Here is a 22,019-nt window from a genome sequence, read left to right as displayed (position 1 = left end):
TCCTTCCTCAGTGCCAAAGGATCATAGGACTGGACTCTTTGGGGTACAAACAGGAGTGTGGTGGGAAATCTACAAAGAACTTTGTCTGGAAAGACTTTTAAAAAACAAACCTGTTCATAATTATGTATGCCTGTACATGTATACATGCACCTTATGGACAGTTGTTATAGCAAAGTATGTAGTAACAAAATATGTCACACCCATTCTGTTGAACTATGAATATGATTCATAGCTATGAATATGATTCACAACTTCCCCTATCATTTTTAAAAGTTTATCAGTTATGTCAAGATCAACTGTTATCTTGTTTTGGGTCATATCAACATTACTTTTAGACAAATGAAACCAAGTCAGCTTCTGCTTTGTAGCTTTATAAAACATCAGTAGAAATATAACACTTCATAAGAAACATAGAAATATAACACTGCATATTAATACTCCCCTGAGTCTACCATTAATACTCCTGTGACAGGAGTCCTGTCATCTTTGAGAATTCATCCAAAGTATCATCACAGAAGTTTACCTGTTAACATATCTGCCTCAAACATACTACGTCTATACAGACACACATATATATCCCTTGAACAAAAATGTTCATCATCATTAGAATAAACGCACATTTAAAAGAACACAAACATACAATTTGGAGTTTGTGACTGAATCAGATGTGAGAGCCAATACAGTATAGTGGTTAGGAGACCCAGGTTCAAATCCCACCCTGCTATGAAAGCTCACGGAGTAACCTGGGGCCAATATCGTATTCTGAGCCTAACCTAGCAGGATTGTCATGAAGATAAAATAAAGGAGAAGAAGTTAAGCTACTTTGGCTGTCACTTGGAAAGAAATGCAAAGTATAATTGGAGCAAATATATAAAAAATCAGAAACTGTAAATTAATATAATCTGCATATTCCTAAAAAGACTTTTTCATTGATCCGAAGGACTGATGAAGCCCAAGCAAATTTCTGGATGCTTCCCAAAGTTAAAAAAAAAATCATTTGCTTTCACTGTTCTTATGGAAGATATTTTCTTTTAATCAGCATCACCAAAATTACCAAGAAATCACCAAAATTTCACAAATGAGGTAAAAACTCTCGCAGCTTTAACAATTCAAACTTTTTTTTTTCTATAGATGATCTTTGGACAAAGGCCTTTCTAGGTAAAGGTATCAAACTTGTAAATCTTTACATAGGCCTGAATTTGCTTAATTTAAATAGAAACGCAGCCAACACTTTCAGTTATGCCTCCCCCGCCCTGCCTTTGCAAGTCAATTCATATAGTTCCAGCATACTGAGGTTCTAATTCCACTTAAATTAACTGAATGCTGTAAGCCACAACACAGGCTTATTGGATTTTGTAAACATCATTGTTTGCTCTGAACATACTGTTGACTACCACATATGCACATACTGGAAATTCTAAAAGCAAGGTAAGAATCTTATATTTCATTCTATGTTTATTTATTGTACTGAATTCATTTATATCCCACCTTTCTCACAAGTAAGAAACCAAAGTGGTTTACATCATTCTCCTCGACTCCTTTTTATCCTCAGAGCAACCCTGTGAGGTTGGTTACTCTGGAAGAGTATGACTGTCCCAAGGTCACCTTGCAAGCTTCCATGGTATGAGTGGGGATTCACACCTGGGTTTCCCAGTTCCAAACCCATCCACTACACCATACTCTGATAATGAAAGCCTAATAAAGATACTGGGGAAAATATCTTATCAGCTTATTCCATTACACTAAAAAGGACACTGTTTAAATGCTTAAAACATGCTTTCAAATATTTTAGAAGCCTGCTTATGACATAGAAGCCTCATGAACAAATGCAAATTTGAGAAAAACAAAAAGATGCCTGTGGTATAAGTGATCAGGGTCTTCCCCATTTACTATCAGTTCTGAAATGAGGCCTGTCAGATCTGTATCAAACATTCTTGCATTTTCTTTCTTAATAGAACTACAATAAGCAGAAGATATCGTCCCCTACCCAATTCACATCAGAGGGTTTTGTTTTTCAGGCAAACCATAATATTATTTATTATGACACAAAAAAGTTGTTGTTTTTAGAGTACAGGAGCCTCTTAGGAGTCTGAAAACTACATACAAGCTCTTCAAAATAATAAATGTGGAGCACTGTGGTCCAGACTAAACGAGGGATTTCCTTTTCCAATGTTAATTTCCCATCATTACAGAGGCTAATAAATTCTAAGGGGAAAGGACAAGACCCGACTGTACTCCTCCCTCCCTCCTTCAGTTCCCTAAGGACAGGCAACACTTCAGGGCCCCTTCTCTCCCTCCCACCCCTTTCCATTTCAGCGAGGATGTTCGGAGAACCAGGATACCGTGTCGAGCAAGCATGGATGTGCGCGTTACATAATCATATACAAACATCCATATGCACACCTATTATATAAGAAATGTATTTTCTCTGCAATGGAAAGGCAGCTGAGGGGAAAGGGAGAAAGCGACTTCGTCCTAAATCCCACAAATGTGCAAAAGGGCAAGGGGAGGGGGGCGGGCGGGCGAGCGAGCGCACATCTGCTTTCGCAGCGGCAGCGGCAGGCAGAGCCCCTTGTTAACCCCCTTCCTGTGGCTTTTACACGTCATGGAACATTCCCGGAACGGGCCAACGTTCCACCCACTTCAGGGAACAGACATAAAGGCGCAACACACAAGATCGCCTTCTCCGGAGCCGGCCCGGCCTCCCGCCCCCTCCCCCGCGCCGCACAGCTGCCGCCGCCGCCGCCACCACCACGAGCTTCCTCCCCGGCCCCCGCCGGGGCTCCCACATGCCACCTCCGCCCCACAGCCGCAAAGCAGGAACGCAGCCAGTTCCGGCGGCTGCCAAGTCAGCCCCGAGCCCTGGGAGCCGCTGACTGAAATTCCTTCCGACAGCAGCCCCCCGCGCCGCCCCTCCGCCGAGGCGGGAGCGCCTCCGTGTGTGCGTGTCCTCCCCTTCACCTCCCCGCGAGCTACCTTGGCAAGGGGCAGAGCGGGGCGCTCAGGCGACGACGAGCAGCAGCAGCAGCAGCAGCAGCCCGGCCGCGTCCCCTCCTCAGCGCTCTCTCCTCTTCCTCCGCCTCCGCCTCTGCTCATTAGTAACCATGCACATACTTCTTCCCCACAGGAGGAGATTACGCAAGGCAGCCCGCTCCTAATCTGCATACACTTACATGCTGGGTATTCCCCACATTCCCTAGCACTAGGCCACTAACAAAGACCTTCCCCTTTGCGCACACACACACATACACAAACGGGGGGGGGGGGGGAGAGGAGGCGGTTCCTAACTAAGATTGCCAGCTCTGAACTTGCATAGACACAAAGCCAGCGCTGCCCTGGGACTGAGGTGGCGTCTCTTCCTCAGCAGGTTCCAGGGCTGAGGTGTCTCCGCAGTAGGCACTTCCATAGCTCAACGCGCGCCGCATCGGAGAGCTGCTGGGAAGGGGCGCTTGCGGCAAAGCCTGGCCCCAGCACCGGACATGAAAAAAACAGGTCGAAAACTGGAGCGTGTTTCTTTCTCCCCCAGCGCCGCCTCCCCGCCCCCCCCCCCAAGCGCAGTCTGTCCCGAGGGGTCGAGCGGGACGCGGCCGACTTCTTGGACCCCCCCCCCCCCATCCGTCACTCCCCGCTAACCACTCCCTTTTCAGCCCGCCGCCAAACCCCTCACCTTACCCAAGTGTCGCCCCCCCCCCTCCAATGCACCAGGTTGGTGCACTTGAACGCGGTATCGGATCCCGCACGGCAGCCGTCAAAAACAGCCCTCCGCTTGTGAACCGGCCTCTGCCTTCCTAGCGCCCGGCGGCAAACGCAAGAAGACCCATCGCAACGCTCCAGACCACCTCGGAGGGCTGTCAGCAGCGTCCCCAAGGCAGGGAACCGGGCGGGGGGGGGGGATGACAAGGAAGGGAGGGAAGGAGGCATCGCTGCAGTAGGAGCTCACCTGGGAGTCACCGCGAAGGAAAGCCCTCTAACTGGCGCCCTTGTTGTTGTTGTTGTTGTTGTTGACGGGACCGTGTGTGCTCTTGCGGCTCCCCTACTAAGCCCGGCTTTGTCGTGAGGTGCCTTGCAGCATTGCTTGCTTTATATAGAGACAGAGACAGATATTCCAGCAGCCAAAGGACGTCTGATTCGAGTGCTTCGCGGCAGATCGATCATTCCTCTTGCTTGGCTCCTTCGCACTCCTTTTTTCTCCTCCTCGTTTTCCTTCTCTCTCCTGGATTTATTTATTTAAAAACAACACACACAGGATCGCTAATAGAAGGGACAGGCCTGAGAAGCTGCCGTTGGGTGGTTGGTGGGGATTTTTCCTCCTCCCCCCCCCTCCCCAGATGATAGGAGTCTCTGATCTGCAGACAGACCGGGTTATTCCTGGCACCACTTCCCAGAACAGAAGTTACAAGGGAAGAGAGAGCGAGGGGAGAGCGCAGCCAGTGATGTCATCGGATCCCCCAGCGCGTCCCAGGGAGGGAGGGGGGAGGCGAAACCAGAAGATCCAGTTCTAGAGAGCAATGGGCTCGCTATCTCATGTGTGCGTTTGACAGACAGAGCGTGTATGCGAAGCGCGCCGCGGAGGGGGGGGGAGAGGAAGGGGGCGGGGCTTCGAGCCTCTCTCGTCGGCCAGAGGAGATCTCGCTTCCTTTCCCCTCCCCCTACGAAGGGAACTCCCAGGAGAGCCGGTCTCAACTTGCCATGCAAAAGTTGTGCGTCTTCCCAGCTTGAGAATTTCCTTTACGGACGTGGGTGGGATCCTCTTCACTGCCCGCCCCCCATTTCCCCTCCTCCTTCCGTTCTCCTCCCCCCCCATTCGTCTTTCCTTTCCTCCTGTGTTCTCCGCCACCCTCGCACGGCCAAGGTCACATTATCTGTCGGGAAGAATAAAACAGAAACCGAGTCTCTCAAACCGACTGCATTCCTGCGGCATTTTTAAACCTCGTCTCTTGCGGTTTCCCATCCAGTCGCAAGCAGTTATGACGTACTTAAATATATACACATCATGCTTTGCACGTTGCTTTCTCCCCACCCCTCAGGGCAGTTCATCTGATGCCTGCAATTCTTTTTCTGGTTTGTTTTTTGGTTTTGGTTTTTTGATGCGTGTGCGTGTGTGTAAACATGGCAACCGGATTCTGAACCTATATCATGCCTTGCCTTGAAGCAGTTCTGATTCCAAACTCTATGGGGATCTCGATTCACTTGGGAAATGTTCTTTCTTCTTATTGTTCACTGTGGTTCTTTATCTCTGAGTAATCAATACTGCGGAGGGGGGGGACAAAAAAAATCTAGAGGAATGAATTGATTAGCTTTTTGCTAGAAATTAATCTAATGACCTTTGTAGGACGTATAAGGCTTCATGTATGTGAACTCCGCTACCAGAAGATATTTTCAAGGGCTGTTCCGGCAATCAGTGAAAGGCTAGTTATCCGATCCCATAAGTTAGTTACCAGCTTCTGGGGGGGGGGGGTTCTCTCAGCCTGTCAGAAATGGCAACATTTTTCCTTCTCTGCATTCACTCTGTTCTAAAGTGGTAGCAGAAATAGCTTGGAATGGAAGACAGGAAAATCCATTCTAAAAAAACAGATCCTCTTGGATTCTCATGCTTTAATATTCAGAACACACAAAAGCATCATTATCTCACTGCTTACATTTTTCTCTACCACCTGTCCTATCAACTTGACAGATCCAGCAGTCCAAGATACAAAACATGTTGTTATTGTTGTTAGGTGCGAAGTCGTGTCCGACCCATCGCGACCCCGTGGACAATGATCCTCCAGGCCTTCCTGTCCTCTACCATTCCCTGGAGTCCATTTAAGTTTGCACCGACTGCTTCAGTGACTCCATCCAGCCACCTCATTCTCTGTCGTCCCCTTCTTCTTTTGCCCTCAATCGCTCCCAGCATTAGGCTCTTCTCCAGGGAGTCCTTCCTTCTCATGAGGTGGCCAAAGTATTTGAGTTTCATCTTCAGGATCTGGCCTTCTAAGGAGCAGTCAGGCCTTATCTCTAGGACTGACCGGTTTGTTGGATTTGCAGTCCAAGGGACTCGCAAGAGTCTTCAGCACCAGAGTTCAAAAGCCTCAATTCTTTCACACTCGGCCTTCCTTATGGTCCAACTTTCACAGCCATACATTGCAACTGGGAAGACCATAGCCTTGACTAGATGCACTTTTGTTGGCAGGGTGATGTCTCTGCTTTTTAGGAAGTTGTCTAGATTTGCCATAGCTTTCCTCTGAAGAAGCAAGCGTCTTTTAATTTCTTTGCTGCAGTCTCCATCTGCAGTGATCTTGGAGCTCAGGAAAATAAAATCTGTCACTACCTCAATTTCTTCCCCATCTATTTGCCAGGAATTGAGAGGGCTGGATGCCATGATCTTAGTTTTCCTGATGTTGAATTTCAAGCCAACTTTTACACTCTCCTCCTTCACCCGCACCCAGAGACTTTTTAGTTCCTCATCGCTTTCTGCCATTAGAGTGGTATCATCTGCATATCTGAGGTTGTTGATATTTCTCCCTGCAATCTTGATCCCAATTTGTGAGTCATCTAACCCCGCCTTTCTCATGGCATGCTCCACATATAAGTTAAATAGGTAAGGTGACAGTATACAGCCTTGCCGAACTCCTTTCTCAATTTTGAACCAATCAATGATTCCATGCCCGGTTCTCACTGTTGCTTCTTGACCTGCATATTGGTTTCTCAAGAGACAAATAAGGTTGGTGAACCACCAATGATTAATTTGCCCAGATCAGTTGGAGGGTGGTTGGGATCTCACTGGGAGCCTTTCGGACATTTTAAATGAAGGGGGGGATCTGCCTCCCTTGCTGTGCCCTCTGCTTGCCGGCTGTGTTTTTTTTTGGGGGGGGGGGGCTTTAGATAATGTAGCATTGTGTGTTTCATAGAACTGAATATGCTTTGCTACATGTAAGTCTCAAGTAAAAAAGGTGGGACAAGATCAACAAACCACCGAATGGTTGGCCCCATTGATTAACAGGCTGGGGAACAGTTGATTAAAACAACATGTTTTGCTGTTTGTGCAGCATGTGTGAAGGGGAAGATGCAGCAGAAAGACTTTGAAGTGTGGAGGGGAGGAATAGCATGATTTAATATCACACTATTACAGATTGCAGGCCTCTCACCATTTTGACCACTGTGCGGAAATGTCCTAAGAATTGGGCTTTTGTTTCTCCACGTAGCAAAGTGTGTGCCCTCCCTCCCACAGATCCCCCTTTTGTATGAGTTAGCCTTTGTGGGAGGATTGAATCCCAAGCTTTTGCATTAATCAGGTCCAAGGAGGCAGCAGAGCTGAGAGTGAGCAAATAAGGGGTGTGGGATACTCCACTATGACTCTTGTGGGTCTTCGGGGTTTTTTGCTATATGCTGTTCTGTAACAATGCATCACAGCAGCTCTATCATCATATATAGTACATTATAATCTCTATGGTAAAAAGTAATAGTTTAAGAAATGTATGTGCAGGTGTATGTAAATGCTAAATATTAATTCAGAGTTCTCTAGTTTTCAGGGGAGTCTGTTAAGTTAGTTGAATCTTCAGTGATAGGGTTAAGGGTGAAGATATTTAGCAAAGGAAAATTAAGATGAAGGAATATGCAACAGTGTTTGCATAGCAATGGCCGTATCAAATAATTTAGCCGAGGGACATATGTCCCTGCTTTGGAGCTTTGCATCTTAAAAGCTAGTTTTCCTCATAAAAATCTATATCTATAAATTAAACAAGTTATGGGTAGGTTTAATCTATGCATCATGAACACATGTTATTACTTGACATTAATGCACCAATGGTTGATAATGGGATCTAACATAATATAGAACAGACATTCTCAGAAATCTGTAATTACAGATAGTGAAAATTTAATGGAGGGGGTTATTTGAAGGTCCCTAGATTCTGAAAAATGTTAAAGCATTTTAAATTATCATATTCCCCCTCTCTTAACTAAGTAGCAAGTTGGACAGGAGCTGCCTGAAAAATCTGCCAAGCCATTAAGAACAATCCAAACTTAAGATAAATAAATCTCTTGAGTGCCACCCCCAGCTTGTCTTGAATATTCATTTTATTATAAGAATTAGATTTGTTGATAAGGGGGGAATCTTTATTGGGCTCACATAAAGATGCAAGATATTTCTAAGAAAGAAGAATGAGAAGACAAAAAGAGCTGTGAGAAAAATGCCCTATCCAAGATGCCCCGCATATTATATTTCGGGTTATAAACATTTTCTTCATTTAACAATAGAAAATAAAAGAACAGAAAATTAGCACTTAATCTACTACATTAAGATCCAACATATTTTAGAAAGAAGTCCCAGTGTTCATAAAATACTTCAGATGGTCTCCTATTCATCAAATTGATAAGCCTTACCATCTCAGCATACTCTTAGTTTCTCTAGCCATAAATCCATGTCAGGTGATTCTTGTTGCTTCCGTCTTGTTATAGTCAGCTGCCATTGTTGCACAGAAGAATTCCCTTGCAAACACAGGCAAATTCACAAGGAAAATAATAGAATCATAGAGTTGGAAGGGACATCCAGGATCATCTAGTCCAATTATGTCCAATTATACAAGACATATCTCATATAGGATGAGATAGTTATACAGAAGTTTTTATCTGACTTTAGAAAAATTCACACAAGAACATGAGAAAATTTTAAATCACAAAGTTACTTTAAAAGACGTGAATGATGCTATATTAATCCTTAACAAGAGGAAAGCACCAGGCCATGTTGGCTTAACAGTGGAATATTATTTTTTAAATGGTTAAAATTATTACAATCCCACTCCAACAAGTGATGAATGAGATTAACGAGCAGTCCAGTAGAGTTTTCCCAAAATCCTGGGAAGCGTATCCATAAAGAAGCAGATCTACAAATGCCTCAATCATATAGACCAGCGGTCCACAACCTTTTTCTGGTTGCAGACCACTGCCAAGGGGTGGGGGAAGAGGGCGACCTGGGGCCTGCACAAACGCACATGCGCAGACCTGCCATGCATGTGCATTTGTCCCGGCAGGGCTGCAAATGCGCGTGGCAGTTTTGTGCATGCACGCATGTGAGGAGCTATCGCGCATGCGCATTGGCACTTGGAGGCAAACGTACATGTGTGGCGGCTCTGTGCATGCGCAAAACTGCCGTGTGTGCATTTGCGCCCTGTTCGACACAAACGCACATGCACGGCAGGTCCACGCATGCGCGTTTGCGCCACCGTCCTGCCGACGACCACGCTTCCCTCTCCCCCCCTCCCGCAGCAAGAAGCTTGATGGGCCGCAAGCTAATCGGCCGCTTCGGCAGCCATTTTGCTAGCGGCCTGGCAAACTTCTTGCTGCGGAGGGGGGGGAGAGGGAGCCGCGGCCCACTGTCAAGGTTCTCCGGGCCACTGACCAGGGGTAGGGGAACCGCTGATATAGACCAATTTCACTCTTGAATATGGACTATAAAATCTTCACAAAAATCATGGCAGAGAGGTTGAAAAAAATGCATATCCAAAATTATTCATGATGATTAAACTGGTTTTATATCAAAAAGATATATGAAAGTCAATATCCGATTTGTTCTAAACTGGAGTTCACAAAGGCAGAAGTTACCATTTATTTTCTTAGACTAGATTAAAAGCCCATTTTATTGTGCAATAAAATGGGCGCTAGAAGGGCCTCCCCCCCCCCCGGACGCTCAAAGTCTTCTGCATGGGATGGGGTGGAAGTCAGAAAGGCATCCTAGTGTTTGTGTCGGCCGGCGGCTCCGGAGCGTGGGGTAGGTTCAGCGACGGTGGATGGTGGGCACCTCAGAGGCGGGCGGCCACATGCAGCAGCACAGCTGCTGCAGCCTAGGCGTGTCGCTTGGGGCAGCGGGCCAGGCGCAGCGCTGGTGCCCTTTCCTGTCCATGAGTGTGTCTTTGGCTTCATATTGGGAGGCAGGCGGTCGTCGGGGTGGCAGCTGTGCGGTGGTGGCCTCGCAGGCCGGGGATAGCGGGGGAAGCGGCCAGCGGCAAGTGTTCGGGTGGGAAGGGTTGGGCAGTGGCGGCTCCGGGCGGATGGCCATTGGGGGGGAGGCCACGCGGTGGCTCAGCCGGGGGCAGAGGGTGGTGGTGGACTGGCGAGGTTGGTGGGCGGTGGCATTCGGGGAGGGGGTGGTGGGGTCACGACAAGTTGGCCGGTCATCAGAGGGCAGTCGCTGGGCAGCGGGAGCGTAATTGCCACCATGCCCAGCGGCGTGGGGGCAGGGTCCTCCCCCGGCAGCCATCCGGCAAGTATGGCGGCTTGGGAGGACTGAAGAGTTGGCGGCGCGGCCTCCAGGACACGGACCAAGTAGCGAACAGGGAGGCACGCTTTGCGCGCCTCCCAATTGGCCACTTGGCCCTGGATTGCCACTCTGAGGAGCGAATCAGGAGCCGCTTTGCAGCTCCTGATTCGCTCCTCAGAGTTTTTATCCCGGACAGGGCCCGCCCTAACTCCTCCCCAACAGCTCTTACTCCTTTACTTAATCCGCTCCACAGGAGTAGATTAAAGATGCTGAGAAGGCTTTTGACAACGTCTCCTGGTGCTTCCCTAAATATCTGCTGCAAGTAATGAACTGTGGGGATAACTTTTTAAAATGGGTTCAGCAGATTTATTATAAGCCGGAAGCTAAAGTCTTGGTGTACAGTATGATTGTGGAAGATAAGATTGGAATTGGCAAAGGAACAAGACAACTAGAAGGCAGAGAGTGTGCTCGCTTCGACCTCTGTTATGCAGTCTGATTTTGGATGTGTTGACTGTTAAAATAAGACAAGACTAATTCTGCCTGGTTTAAAACTTGATGGTGAAGAAGAATATAAAACCAGGAGCTATGCAGATGATCAAAAGCAGAGCCTAGAAAGTCAATTCCAAAGCTGATACAATTAAGGTGAGGAGAATTATGTAAACTGCTTTGGATCCTTATTGTAGGGAGAGGTGGGATATAAATGAAGTAAATAAATCTAGCTGAAGAGGGTAGGCAGATGAAAGGTAGGTTGGTGTGTGAGACGAGATGGAAAGTGAAGAGATATGGGAAGTGTTGTAGGTTGTTTAGTGAGTGAGGAGGAAATGATGAGGACATGGGCCTGCCAGAAAGCTTGAAAGAAGAAATTGCTTTGGGGAGGGATACAAGAGAATTTGACTTTCAAATTCCAGGTGGTCCTGGAGATCTCCCTTCTACAGAGATCAGTTCCCCTATAGAAAATGGCTGCTTTGAAGAATGGACTCTATGAATTAGACCCCAATGATGTCCCTCCTCTCCACCAACCCTATCCTCATCAAGTTCTACCCCCAAATCTCCAGGAATTTCTAAACGCAGAGTTGGCAACCTTAGGTATCCCACAAGTCCTTGCGAGTTTCCCAACGTGCAATTGCACCTGCCTCAGCTAGTGCCTCATAACTTGGATACCATACAACCCTACCTGGTTGGTCCTCTGGGCAGAAGTGCCCTCCCTCAGGGCCAATCAGGGACATGGAGTCAGTTAGGGGTGGGCCATTCCTTGCCTGATTGATACTCCAGGGCAAGTGACCCTCCCAGGGGCGCAATCAGGTATGCTATGAGTCCCAGCTCCTCCCATCATCCCTCTCTGGCTTTATTTATGGTACAGATTGCTAACCAGCATTGTCCTCTCTGGCTTGCTTTTTTTCCCCTTTCTTTTATTCTTATTTGGAATAGACTGATACTATTCAAAATGTGTAAGTCAGAGGGGGGAGGGAGAGGAGACAGAGAGAGAGAAACCAGCATTATTCTTTGTACTGTTAGAATTATGATTTATGTATATAGTATCACCAATGTACATTGAATTTGATTTATCAAGAAGGTAAGTCCAGAGGAGAAAATAACTAGATGTGGAGAAGACCAGTTTGCTTTCATTCCACTTATACATGTGACGGCTTCTTTTCAGTAGGAAAGGAGGATTTATGGAAAAGGTAGGTGTGGAGGGAGGATTTGAAAGAAATGAGAGAGTTGTTTGGGGGGAAACTGATTCAAGCACAAAAGCAGCTAGAGCAAAAGGACATTGTAAAGGAAAATACAGATACCTTTGGACAGTTGAGAATGTTGGAGCTTGAGGAGCAAAGGCTATAGGCCAAAGTTTATCAGGATATTAAACGTAAGGGGTAGCAAAGCCAGAGGGATTTGAAGGTAAGAACAAGTAATTTGTGTTGCTCTAGAAATGGGAATGTATTTAAGCAGTAAATCCTTAACTAGTACTTCATATTCCTGAAGGCTATGAATGTGTCCTGCTTATTATGCAAAAAACCAAAGCATCAGCATCATGCTTGGGAGTCTCTGCATGATCACACCACAGTATAGACTATACTTTATGACATGGATGGCTGATTGCACAGGCATCCTAGTCAAGTGATTCTCCACTCTGAGGAGAGGAGAACACACAAATTTGCCAGACATATGCCCACAGCATAAGATACGGTATGTGCATGGTAGAAAAGAAAGTGCCTATTGCCCCCTTGAGTCTCAATGCAAAACATATGTGCGCATGCCCTCTCAGATGGACCAGTCACAGGGCAAGGCCAACAAGGAGAGGGTTGCAATGGAGAAAGGAACCCAAAACTGCTGGGAAAACACCCAGGAAAGGTGCCCAGGTATGGTGGGGAGAGTACCCAGGCAAAGCAAGGAATACATGTCTTGGGTTAGCCACAGAGGCAGGAAAAGAGGCGGGCAGGCTGGCAGATGGATGAGAAGAGTGCTCAGCAAGGATGGTGTGGCTGGCCATACCATGCCCCAAGTAGGCTACCCAGAAGCTGGCCTGGCCCAGAGAGAGCTAGGCATAACAAATGAACTTGAAAGCACAGCTTTCTTCAGAACAGAAAGGCAACAGTAGGGTGAGATGGGTGGGTGTGAGAAACCCAAAATTATAAGTGACACAAAGGATGGGAGGAAAAAAGTGAGAGGCCTTTCCCTGGCACAGTTTGGAAGTGGGGAAAGATATCATTAAGTTAAATTGGCTAAATCTTCGGGAGGCAGGGATGGAGTGATCTCCACGATTCTCTCTAGGAAGGCAGGAAGTGATTTTAGCAGTCCCTCCTCAGAAGGCAGGGAATCAATGTTTCATGCTAGCCAAGGCAGTCCATCACAGAAACGTTCTTGTTAGGTGCAAAGTCGTGTCTGACCCATCGCGACCCCATGGACAATGATCCTCCAGGCCTTCCTTTCCTCTACCATTCCCTGGAGTCCATTTAAGTTCGCACACAGAAACATACGATGGTAATATCAAATATTTAATTCCAAGAAAGCTGTAATTTATATCTAGATATTTCCTATATCTTGAATATTCATGGTTTTCTTGTTTTCTTTTTCTTGAAAGTAGACCAGTATATGATTAATTTCTGATGGAAGAACATGGGAGATGGCCCATAATATTGTTTCACTTAAAGATGGAGCTGGACCTATGTATCTCCTTTGCATGCAGATGGATCCAGGTTCAGTCCTCTGTATCTCCAGTTAAGAAGAAGAAAAAGAGTTGGTTCTTATATGCCGCTTTTCTCTACCCAAAGGTGTTTCAAAGTGGCTTACAGTCGCCTTCCCTTTTCTCTCCCCACAACAGACACCCTGTGAGGTGGGTGAGGCTGAGAGAGCCCTGACATTACTGCTTGGTCAGAACTCTTTCTCTGCTGTCGCAAGCCCAAGGTCACTCAGCTGGCTGCATGTGGGGGAGTGCTGAATCAAACCCTGCTTGCCAGATTAGAAGTCCGCACTCTTAACCACTGCACCAAGAATCAGACAGTAGGTGATATGAAGGATCTCCACCTGAGACCCTGGAAAGCATTACGACTCAGAATAGATAATGCTGACCTTGGTTGATGCATGGTCTGATTAATATACTCACTGCACCTGTATACACATAATTCTAATAGCCCCAAACAACATAATCAGCTACCTTGTGCTAAGCCTTTCCTAGCTTCTAGGATCTGCCCTGTGCCTCCCATAGGGGTGGCAATCATAAATGTTCTGTCTCTAATTAGATACAATAAGAATATCCATGCACACTAGAGTAGGGATGTTAGCAAACAAATCAGACCTGAAACAGATCACAACGATTTACTAGCTCCACTAAGATTGGTGCTAATGTAGGCAGTAGAAGCAGAGGTAGCAACAGTGCACAGTGCCAAAAGTCTTCAACATTTTAGAATGTGTTGTTGCGTGTTGAATACTTGGGCGGAGGGGGGAAACTGGCCTTGATGTGAAAATCTGGCTCTGTGCAGAGTGGAAATTGTAGTATTGAGCACTGAGGTTATGCAACAGATAAACTGGGAAGCATTTGACAAAGCTGCTGAGTTTGTTCTCTTGCGGTGTGACAGTTTTTCCACTTGATTTTTCCTCAAATGCATATACTGTACTGGTTCTAGGAGAGGGAGAAATTAATTTCCATACTTATTGTAATCACTTTATTTACAATGAAACATAATGAGCGCCACAGTTGAAGAGGGATGTAGACAAACTGGAGCATGTCCAAAGGAGGGCAACAAGATGGTGAGGGGTTTGGAGACCAAGACTTATGAGGAAAGGTTGGGGGAGCTTGATCTATTTAGCCTGGAGAGGAAACGACTGAGAGGGGATCTGATAACCATCTTCAAGTATTTAAAAGGGTGCCATATAGAGCAGTGGTCCCCAACCTTTTTATCACCGGGGACCACTCAACGCTTGACAATTTTACTGAGGCCCACTGCCCTAACGCTCTCTGACTCTGGTCGCTATGGTAATGTTTAAACATCCCTTCAAAATAAGATACAGACACACCACAACAATGAACATAAGGAACATTTTATTTTCATGGAAATTTTATCTCATGACAATGACAAATCAATGGGAACCCTGAGCTTGTTTCTCTGCCACGAGATAGTCCCATGTGCGCCTGCCGGATCAAGGATAACGTAAAAGGCCGGGGGGGGGGGAAGGCGTCCTTCGCGGCCCACCTCCAGTTAGTCGACGGACCACATGTGGTCCGCGGCCCACATGTGGTCCGCAGCCCACAGGTTGGGGATCGCTAATATAGAGGATGGAGCAGGGTTGTTCTCTCTTGCCCCAGAGGGATGACCAGAACCAATGGGATGAAATTAATTCAAAAGAAATTCTGTCTAAACAACCAGAAGAAGTTCCTGACAGAGCAGTTTCTCAGTGGAACAGGCTTCCTTGGAATGTGGTGGGCTCTCCATCTTTGGAAATTTTTAAACAGAGGCTGGATAGCCATTTGATGGAGAGGCTGATTCTGTGAAGGTTTAGAGGGGTGGCAGGTTACAGTGGATAAGTGATAGGGTTGTGAGTGTCCTGCATTGTGGGGGGCAGGTTGGACTAGATGAACCAGGAGGCCCCTTCCAACTCTATTATTCTATGTAATTTTTTAAAAGCAGTTCCCCCTACCCACAAATCTTGATATTAGCTGGCAAAGAAATTTTGCTACTTGACCATAATTATACATGTGTGTAGTTTGCTCCTTTACGACAGGTGTGAAATGGACAATGTTGCATGATATTTCAAATATCTTTTAGCTATGCACATTCTCCAACCCACACTAATTGATGATAGATCATCATGGATGTCCAAGGCAGAAGTAAATCAGATTAATTGTAACAGCATATCTGAGATCCCTTAATAACACATACTAACATCAGACCATTTATGCACTGGGAACTTCACTGCCCCAGCTCCCATGCAGGAACACAAATCGGGGCGGATGAGGTTCACCGGGCCAAATGCTCCCCCGTGTGGGTGCAGGAAAAGGTGGGGCAACCTGCCATGACTAAAACTCCATCCTGCAGCCTGGCATGTAACCTCCAGCGCGTAAACAGTCTAAGACAGGCCCCAAAGAGACAATAACAGAATTCCACTTGTGGTCACCTACCACTCTCAACTTTTGAATTTCACATTGAAGTGAATGAAGCTTGATTCTCGTTGTGCACTATACATATATGATTTTTGAGCTCTTTAGTGGGTTTGTTATCATGACATGCTAATGTTATTTTGAATATGAATTGCATGATTTTGAAAAATTATTGAGGCTGTTTATAATAGTGAGCTAACCCAATAGTAAGTTTCATGTGAATACTTTTAATCCAGGTATCATGAAGTCTGACTCTGAAGATTATGTATTTGAAATAGGCAAGGAGTCAGCACCCCAGCATTGCTTGCTGAATTTCTGGACTGGAATGTTGCAGTTCTTTACTGGTTGGATTGTGATATTATCAACATAATTGCAGTTTTACATTCATTGGACCTGGACAGAGTTCCTCACCAGCTGAACTGTAACAAGTTTATAAGGGCCATGACTGATGAACCTGGGAAAGCTGTACACTGTTTAAAGGACTTGCATTTTACAATGATTAGGTCTTAATAAAGTGTGTCACCTATTTCCACTTACTTATGGGGAATGAATGTAGATAGTGTTTTAAAAGTTTGGTTCTTCCAAATATTTATTCCTGTTGAATTGTATCTGCAGTAAAGGATAAATGATGTGATGTGGTGGCTGAGTTGTGAGAGCTCAGGATTTTAAGCACAATTCATGTTAGTACATTAAAGACTATTCAACCCAAGTACTTTGTACCTTTGTCTGCGTTTTACATACAGAAGGTCTGGGGCTCAGTCTCCTGCATCTCCATCTTAAAAGACTGAGTAGGAAGTACAATATGAAAGACCTCTATCTGAGACGCTGGAGAGACATTTTCAATCATCAGAACATATAATACTGAATTTGATAAACCAGCGGTCGGACTCATTTTAGCCTTATGTTTTAATTTCTCCCATGTACAACAAACAAAACTCAAAATGTGGAACAAAATCCTCATTGTCTACTCAGATTGGCAGCAGTTCTCCAGGCTTAGAAGCAGAGGTCTTTCATATCATCTACTCTGCAAGATCGTTTAAGTGGAAGGAATTGGGACTGAACCTGGGACCTCCTTGCATGCAAAGCAGATGCTCTGCCACTGAATCACAGCCTTTCTCAATTTAACATTGTTAGGCTATGTCAAGATGAATTGTTGCTGAATGTTGTTTAAGATAAAGGTTGCAATGAAGGATGATACAGTAAGACCCAGTGTAGTGGTTAAAGTATTAGACTAGAATCTAGGAGACCCAGGTTTGAATTCCTGATCTTCCATGGTAGCTTGCTGGGTGGTCTTGGACCTAGTCCCATACTTTTGTCCTTATCTACCTCACAGGGTAAGATAAAATGGAGGAGAGAAGAGGATAACAATGTGCTTTGGGTTGACATTGGAAAGGCAGAGTATAAATTATGTAATTATGTAAAAGTTTCTTTGGGATTGCGAATGTATTAATGGTTAGTCTCGGCATTAATTACTGTATGAAGAGTAAGGTAAAGGTAAAGGTAAAGGTATCCCCTGTGCAAGCACTGAGTCATGTCTGACCCTTGGGGTGACGCCCTCCAGCGTTTTCATGGCAGACTCAATATGGGGTGGTTTGCCAGTGCCTTCCCCAGTCATTACCGTTTACCCCCCAGCAAGCTGGGTACTCATTTTACCGATCTCGGAAGGATGGAAGGCTGAGTTGACCTTGAGCCGGCTGCTGGGATTGAACTCCCAGCCTTATAGGCAAAGCTTTCAGACGGCTGCCTTACCACTCTGCGCCACAAGAGGCTCTGAAGAGTAGTATGAAGAGTAGTAGTTATTTATTCTTATAGCCTGCTTTTTCTTAGGCACCTTAAAGCTGCTAACAATAAGTACCATCCAGAATTATTCCCATCCAGGCTCATTCACTTCAGCCGTGGAAAAAATTTAGAGTCCAGAGGCACCTTTAAGATCAACAAAGTTAGTGTTACAGCATAATGATGATGATAATGTTAGTCATTCAGTCGAGTCTAACTCTTGGCAATCCTATGGCTCAATTGTCACCATGATTTTTGATCTTGCATCGCTTCTCTAAATTGTATAATGTTCTGGTCAGTTTCCATTTTTATCATATCTAACAAGTATGATATTTGTTGGCCTGGTTTCCTTTGACCACTGACCAATCCTAGCATAATTGCTGTCTCCATTGAGTTGGATCGCGTGATATGGACAAAGTAAGTGAGCTACAGGTTTGTGATTTCGCCTACCAGTGATATATCAGGTGTTATGCACTGTAGTACTTCCTTGTTTGTGACTCTTGCTGTCCATGGAATCTGCAGAAGCGTTCTCTAGCACCAGAGTTCTAATGAATCAATTCTCTTCTTGGAGGATTTTTTTTTTTGTCGTCTAACTTTCACAGCCATAAATAGCTATTGGAAATATGATAGATTGAACTGATCTACATTTGGTAATCAGGTTTATCTCCTTGCTTTTCCATGTTTGGTACTCCAGGCCTGAGTTTGTTTGCTACCATTTCTTTAGTGTTTGGCAAGGTCTTATAAGCCATGTGTTCCAGTAGCACAACAACCTGTAAACAAACAGCATAACTGTGAGGTAGAGATTAAAAGGAAGTAAAAATACAACACCACCTTGTTGTTGTTGTTGTTGTTGTTGTTATGTGCGAAGTCGTGTCCGACCCATCACGACCCCATGGACAATGATCCTCCAGGCCTTTCTGTCCTCTACCATTCCCCGAAGTCCATTTAAGTTTGCACCTACTGCTTCAGTGACTCCATCCAGCCACCTCATTCTCTGTCGTCCCCTTCTTCTTTTGCCCTCGATCGCTCCCAGCATTAGGCTCTTCTCCAGGGAGTCCTTCCTTCTCATGAGGTGGCCAAAGTATTTGAGTTTCATCTTCAGGATCTGGCCTTCTAAAGAGCAGTCAGGGTTGATCTCCTCTAGGACTGACTGGTTTGTTTGCCTTGCAGTCCAAGGGACTCGCAAGAGTCTTCTCCAGCACCAGAGTTCAAAAGCCTCAATTCTTTGACGCTCGGCCTTCCTTATGGTCCAACTCTCACAACAACACCACCTAACACATCCTAATGCACTTTGTCCTTTAATCTGAGACAATTTATTTTAAACACACATGGCACAATGACTTCTGAGCCTCTCCATATCATGAAGAAATAAAACTATATAAATCATCATGCCATAATGAAAAAGTAGACTGATATCAAGTACCGTTTCTCAAAGTGTATCTTCTTTGTCATAAGCAAGAGACACTCTCTACTTTTTGGGCTGCCATGTTTGTGAGGCAAGAAGAGTGAACTAAACTAAGAACGATAAGGGGTTCTCATTTAAAGCACAATATGATAATCATGAGAGACAGATGGCAAAAGCACTAAAATGAGGATGGAGGCTACATGCTTCAGGGACTCAATCTGCAATATTAATGGCTAATGGCAATCTCCAGTTCTATTGATTATTTATCACTGGAAGAAATACATACAGTCTAGACCGCAGAGGAGCTTTCATAGGGAAGAGACAGTGATTACTGACAATTAAAGACAAGGCAGAGCTGAACTTAATAAATTAACTGAAATTAGTGAGTTGTTGCTAACTCAATCTGGCATATCTATTCAGCCTGGAAAACAAAACGCTCCCTTTATCATCTAATTTAAATGTCAATATATATTTCCCTGTGAACATTAAATAATTATGTTTGATTAACATATTATACTATGGGAAATGTTCTGAAAATGTTTCTGTAAGTTTATGTCTACAATGAAAGTGTCTTTAACAATTTATTGTGACCAGATGTTACCCTTATTTTACATACTTTGTCACTAGATTTAATATTTACCTACCTGCATTGGGCAGACTCCCACCCCATTTTCAATCACCTGCACATTCACAATGCTCTTGGAACTGCCCCAATCGCTATGATTTTAAATGGAAATGAAGCCATTGTATCCTTGACTGCCCCCCAATGGTCCTAGGGTTTGAAGATGCAGAGCTGGCAAGCCCTCCACTGAACTGTCTGAGGATACCTGTATATACAAGAATTGTACATATGCATTCTAACACATTCTGTCTGGGAACTGATATAATCACTTGATCAATTAGTTATAGAAATATTGCAAATATCCAGAATGTATTATTCCTCTTCAAACCTACAATATGCTTCCTGTTGATTTCATGACATATTCTCTGCTCTGGATATGACATACTGTAGTGCCATCATGACCAAACTTTACCCAGTCACTTGCGGGGGAGGGGGGAGGAACACAAATGCAGGATTCATCTAGTGTGAATGTTGTGCTTTCCAGGAAGATGTGATGGTGCTCTTTGTGCTCTCCCCAGCTGCAATTGAGTGGATTGAAAATGTAGGTATTAGTATTTATGGGAATTTCCCCATCTGTCCATATAACTGTTGTATCTACTTGGTTACGTATTTTATATTATTGTATGCTTCCTGTGTGTAACTCTGCCATATGATAATAATGTTCCTTGATGTGGGTGACCTCCATCCAATTTTACCCATTTAGTCTTATAATTCCTTCCACCCAGTGCATTCTGGGAAATGTCTATAATTAAGTCTGTCTTAATTATATATTAATATATATTATATATTATTTATTAATTAATGGTTAGCTGTCACAAACCAACTGACAGAATACCTGGAAGAAGCTTTGGTCCTAGACCCATCCCAGTCAGGTTTCCAGCCTGGTCATTTGGTAGAGACATCGCTAGTCGCCCTAATGGACGACCTCAGTCGTCAGTGGGACCGAGTCAGGTCAGCACTGCTGATATTACTAGACCTCTCAGCAGCATTCGACACAGTCAATCATGAGGTTCTAGCTCGCCGCCTCATCGATGCCGGAATATGAGGGACAGCCCTTCAGTGGCTGATCTCCTTCTCTGGGATCGTGGACAGAGGGTAGCAATAGGAGAAAGAACATCAGACCGCCGGCAACTTATTGCAGAGTCCCACAGGAAGCGGTCCTTTCTCCTACTCTATTCAACATCTTCATGCGCCCTCTTGCACAACTGGTATGGAAGTGTGGTCTGGGTTGTCATCAATATGCAGATGACACCCAGCTTTTCCTCCTGATGGATGGCCACCCTGACTCTCCCCCAGAAGCATTAGCCAGCTGCCTGGAAGCAGTGATGAGATGGCTCAAGCAGAGTCGCCTGAAGCTCAATCCTTCAAAGGCATAGGTCCTGTGGCTGGGTAGGAAGGCCCATGTGAGGAAGTGCGTCTGCCTGCCCTGGATGGTGTGCAGCTCTCTATGGCTCACTCCGCCAGGAACCTGGGCGTGATTCTGGACACTTCCCTCACAATGGAAGCCCAGATCACAAAGGTAGCATGGCTGGCATTCTACCATCTCCAACAAGCCAAGCTACTTGCCCCGGATCACCTAGCCCCAGTGATCCATGTGACGGTCACCTCTTGACTGGACTTCTGTAACTCGCTCTACACAGGCCTGACCTTAGCCTTGACTTGGAAACTACAACTGGTCCAAAATGCAGCTTCCAGGATCCTCACAGCAACACCATGGAGGTCCCACATCCAGCCTACTCTCCACCCAACTGTAGTGGTTGCCAGTTGAATTCCGGATCAGACTAAAGGTTCTGGTAATTACCTTCAAGGCCATACACGGTCAGGGCCCAGTGTACCTGAGGGACCGTCTCCCTGCCTATGCCCCCCAAAGAGCTCTGCGCTCCACTGCTACCAACCGGCTAATGGTCCCTGGCCCTAAAGAAATCCGCCTGGCCTCGACCACGGCCAGAGCATTCTCTGTTCTGGCCCCCACCCGGTGGAATGAGCTCCCGGAGGAGATCAGGGCCCTGACGGAGCTTAAACAGTTCTGCAGGGCCTGAAAAAAGGAGCTCTTCTGCCAGGCATTTGGTTGAGACCAGGCATAACCAATAGCGACTGAAAGGCCCCTGCTCCCCCCTCCCTCCCAGAACTCCACCAGAGCACTCTAGACCTGTTTGTACTGTTGTTGCATTGTTTATACTATTATATTGTTATATTGTTATACTGTTACAACCATTAGTTATTGATATTATTGTACGGTTATTCATATGGTATAGATTGTTTCATGTATTGTTCATATGTTTTATGTAAACCGCCCTGAGCCTCCGGGGAGGGTGGTATATAAATATAATAAATAAATAAATAAGTATGAAAAAGGACCCCATTACATTAGGGTACAATCAACTAAGTG

The 22,019-nt window shown here is 45.3% G+C and overlaps 1 protein-coding gene across 6 annotated transcripts in view; it reads right to left on the bottom strand.

The window, feature by feature from the left end:
• The window catches only part of HIVEP2 (HIVEP zinc finger 2), a 201,382-nt gene extending 196,844 nt beyond the window's left edge, over positions 1–4,538 (bottom strand). For 4 of the 6 annotated variants that reach the window (XM_077351108.1, XM_077351139.1, XM_077351140.1 and 1 more), the window contains exon 1: positions 3,941–4,538. The gene's annotated coding sequence lies outside the window, so the exon portion shown is untranslated. Of the gene's footprint in view, positions 1–2,976; positions 3,203–3,940 lie in introns of those variants that run through there. The other 2 variants (XM_077351118.1, XM_077351138.1) reach the window with 1 other exon arrangement.
• Between the last annotated feature and the right edge of the window lie 17,481 nt (positions 4,539–22,019).

This window comes from Paroedura picta, chromosome 1 (genome assembly GCF_049243985.1).
Source record: "Paroedura picta isolate Pp20150507F chromosome 1, Ppicta_v3.0, whole genome shotgun sequence".
Lineage (NCBI taxonomy): Eukaryota > Metazoa > Chordata > Lepidosauria > Squamata > Gekkonidae > Paroedura > Paroedura picta.
The sequence above is the reverse complement of the archived record's forward strand: the minus strand, read 5'-3'. Positions and strand labels throughout refer to the sequence as shown.